Source organism: Benincasa hispida, chromosome 6 (genome assembly GCF_009727055.1).
Source record: "Benincasa hispida cultivar B227 chromosome 6, ASM972705v1, whole genome shotgun sequence".
Classification (NCBI taxonomy): domain Eukaryota; kingdom Viridiplantae; phylum Streptophyta; class Magnoliopsida; order Cucurbitales; family Cucurbitaceae; genus Benincasa; species Benincasa hispida.
Window position 1 is genome coordinate 1332172 of NC_052354.1, and position 4602 is coordinate 1336773.

Here is a 4602-nt window from a genome sequence, read left to right on the forward strand (position 1 = left end):
CTAGCTATCTATCCGGTCTTACCCCTGAAATGGGAGTCTTATTGAGCCGGTGCTGTTGAGTCAACCCTCAACTATGAAAATCTAAGGGCAATCCCGAATAAACGGGAGTTCATAGTTAGCTCAGAATTAAGATCGAGTTACCTAGGTCATCTAGGTGAAATAGTCAATCTTAAACAGTAAACGGTGTTATAAAGTAAGAGTGACTTATTTCTTGGTCCTGATCTTATGCAAACTCATTGCATAGGATGCCGCCATTTCTCATGTCATAACATGTACAAATTAGGATCACATCGTATGTAGCACTTTACAACTCTTTGTAACAACTACAGAGTAGGCCGCATCCTATGGTGTTACCATAATAAGGTACCTAATCTCATTCATGTACCATAGATCATTTTGACTATTTACTTGAACCCGATCCACACTTATGTCTCCACATAAAGTTCAAGTACTCATACAATAGTCATGGGTCTTAGTTTATTGGATTTAGACTTTCATACAATTTATGATATCAATAACAAGTATATTGATTATAGAAAATGTTTATCATTTTACAAACTGTGAGTTTTTAGGACATAAAACCCAGCACGATGATGATTGTTCCAAACATCTGTAGTCTCATATTTTATTATGATTTCTTATTTAATTTTATTTCATTTCAATATTTAGAAAAAAAAAATGCATGTATCTCTGTTTTTTCTTATGTTTTGTGGACTGCTTTGTAATTTCTTCCTCCATACATATTCAATCTGTTTTCTGCTCTACATTTGGTGAATGGATTTTTTTTTCTCCGTTCCATTGATTTGTTTTCAATATTCAACTAAATTTAATTTTCTTACATTCAAATTTAACTTCAATTATAAAAGTGTTGAAACTGTTTATTTTTTATGGAGTTTGATTTGTTCTAATGAAATAGCTATATGAAAATCCTGAGGTCTTCTAATATTTATTAATATGTTCTTTCATATGTGAGATATTATGTTGTATTTATGTCCATTTTCAACCCAACCACCAAATTAATATTGATCTGACCATTACTTAATTTATTTATTTTTGAGTTGACTCTCTTTATTATGGATTTACTGTACATACTGTTTGAACTTATTGAGGTTAGGTACACTTAAGTGTACCTAACTTTCTTCAACAACTATCCTTATTGTATCCTCTACTTATATCACAATCCCTCCTCATATTTTTTGAGATTTCTCCACATACACCTCTTGTAAACTGTGTTGGTACGTCCCTGCTCTTACCTTTTTATTTCAACTTTCTCTTAAACCGTTTTACATTCTCGTATGTGTTATCTGGCTGTTGTAATATATTTTGTTTCCTTCTTCCACTTCTAACTTCGACTTATTCCATCCATCTAAAGTATGCTTCATTCTCTCCTTATAATCAAAGTGAGATATGTCGCTAACATTTTTATGTTTTTGTTAGGCCCTAAACCGATTATTCTGCCCCCTAGTTGTGGATTGTCTCAACCTTCATTCACTCCGAACATAAACAAATGTATGATCTCGTATATTTTATTTCTACTTCAATTGTATTGATATACCCTTGGTATAACTAGACTTCTTTTTTTCTTCTGTGTAGGGCCCAAACTAATCGAACATACCTTTTGTAAGTAGTTTGAGGTTTGTAAGTTTTACATTCGAAGTGATCTTTGTTATAGTCTATTGTTTGTTGAACTTGTTGGGGACTGTTTAGTTGTAATGTATTATGGTTTATATTTTTCACTTGTATATTGAACATGTTGGGGACTGTTTAGTTATGGACTTTGATTTGTTGTAAATATTTTGAGGTTTTTTTCAATTTTCAATATCCAAATTTCAATTTAGAATTCTATTATAATTTTAATTTGGTGCATTCCATTTTTTTTTTTTTTTTTTTACAATCTTCTGTGAATTAAAAAGTACACTTGAAATAAGTATAAAATTAAAAAAAAAACTGTTTATTTATATAAAGTATATTTGTAAATACCAAAAAAAATCTAATATGATATAAATTCCACGACAGAGAAAGTATAATTGTAGGAATAGGCATAGACAAAGGTTATAACTAATTTTTTCAACATAAAAAATATAGCCATAAAATGAAAAAATATCCTAAAATTGCTCTTTAAGAATTCTTGGAATTGTTGTTAAGAAGGACCAAATTTCCAAATTTTCAATCATTAATTTCTAATATGATAAAAGTTTGCTTTTAAAAATCAATTTTTATTATTTTTTATTTCTTACTTTTTGGGTGTGCGATGACAAGGGTCTTCCAAGATTTAATTTTAGGTACTTTTTTTTCCACTATATAACTCTCTCAAAAATTGACTAAAACCAAATTATCTAAATTGACTAGAAATTGTCTAACTCTTTGGTATTTTTGTATACATTTTTTTCCACTATATAAATTTTTTAAAAATCTTAACCATTAAATATTAACTGAAACTAAATTGTCTAAATTGTTTTATAATATGAAAGTAAGTCTGAATCTATCATTACAAACCAACTTTAGATTATGCTTTAATTGTACACTATTATAACAAATATAAGACAAATCCAAAGATCTTAACTATTATAATACTTAAGTAGACTTCTGTCACTATTACGTAGAGACACTTATAATTTATCAACTAGGATATCTAGTTGCACATTTTAGTTTTTTTTATAGGTAGTAAAGGGTTGTATGAAAATCTTTATACCATAACCATTAGAATCTCTATATCCTAACTCCCCAAAAAACCATAAAACTTCAACGTTCATAACTGGTATTGACTACCCCTATTTTGAAAATATATGTAGATGGAAAAACACAAATTCTATGTCGTTTTCATTGGTTGTAACCCAGGGATCTACCTATCCTGACACGAATTTCATAGACAAGTTAATGAGTACAAGGGGGCATTATACAAGTTGTATGAAACATTCCATGAAGCGGAGCAAACGTATAAGTCCTACAGTACAACGCACGTTGGACAAGTTAGTAATCAGGGCGTATGACAATGTAGTACAATTATTGCAACTGTAATAGCTTCATTTCTGGTATGATCATAATGTATACTTGGCTCAGCATAAAGACGGACCTCTTCCTCACTGTACCAGAAGACAAATGCTACAGTACTATACACGCCTACTTGCTCGGACCCACTAGACTAAGCACCTAATATTTCAATCCGAAAACATATATTTTGTGAATTTGATTTTTGAAACGGCCACATGTTCGATTGTTTGATAGAATTTTTGTGATGTTCAGAATAATGTAACTGTACTATACTATCACATTGTCACCGTCATTATGAAATGGAAAGTAATTATTCTATATACAATTTCAGTTCCACATATACGATCCATATTATATGAACATAAACTATTAAGTTATCCAGTTATTCAAATGTGTACAATATGTTAAATAATAATGTTAAGTTAGCAAGGTTCAATATATATACATACAATATATCAATTCATTAGTAATCGAGCAGCAATATGATATGTATTTTGGTGGTATGTTTTACAGATTGAAGAGAATTAAAATTATTACAGTTTTTGAAAAGAATACATTGAAAATAATCTGTTATGTTTTACAAATTGAGATTTTCCAGTTTATATCATAAAAGAGTTGAGAAAACAGGTGTATAGTTGAAAATTAATCAACAATAGCAAAGAAAAACATTAAAAAAATAAAAACAAACAAACAAAATAACCAATCTCATTTACAAAAACTGCATCCGATGCCTCAACTCAATTCAACTTTGCACTCGAACACAGACTTCCAAACTCAATTCAACTCAACTCTACACACCAAATACAGACAATAATTACTAACTCAACTCAACTCAACTCTGCACAACAACAGAGACAATTTAACTCTCTGGATAATAATTACCAGCTCAACTCTTTGCTTTTATCACGTACCAAATGCCCCCTAAGAGTTTATTTGGTTAAGTAGAGAGACAATAAAATGTTAATACGTGAGATGAAGAATTTATGGTTGAGTGGAAGAGTCGGAGAGAGAAATGTGGAATTGAGAGACCAAAATGGTAGAGATGGGTTGAGATAGAAAATGTTTGAATTGAAGAGAATGAAATAGAGAAACTTCTAAGAGACGTATACCTAATAAAATGAACGTGTGGTGAAGGATGACTTATGTATTTATAAAATGTTCATGTTTAATATGGTCCAAAAAATGTTTATTTCACTTTTATACAGATATAGATATAGATAAATTTTAGGTATTTGCATTGGTTAGTACTTTTATGGGTAATAATTAAGTTTATAACAACATTTTCAAAGAACTGCAAACATAACAAACTCTATCAGTAATAAACTAATGATATGGTCTATCACTAAAAGACTTCGAAAAGAAAATCTAATTTTTTTCTATACTTGCAAATTTCTTTTGTATTGTGCTATATCTATAAATACTTTTGGGCTTAATTGTTATTTTTGCAATAGCACTATAATTTTATTTTCCATACACTAAAATTTTTAAAAGATAGCCACAAAAAGCATAATACAACTGTTATCAATCTCGAGATCAGAGGTGTTGATATTAAATTTTGACAAAAAAAAAATGCATTTGATCTTCACATTAAAACAACTGTAAATTTGTATT

The 4602-nt window shown here is 29.4% G+C and overlaps 1 long non-coding RNA gene across 1 annotated transcript; it reads left to right on the forward strand.

Annotated features, from left to right (window-relative positions):
- Nucleotides 1-1197: 1197 nt before the first annotated feature.
- Nucleotides 1198-3198, forward strand: LOC120079030. The gene is made up of 4 exons (XR_005482199.1): nt 1198-1235; nt 1438-1509; nt 1594-1620; nt 2793-3198. It is a non-coding gene; the product is annotated as an uncharacterized LOC120079030 (long non-coding RNA).
- Nucleotides 3199-4602: the final 1404 nt, after the last annotated feature.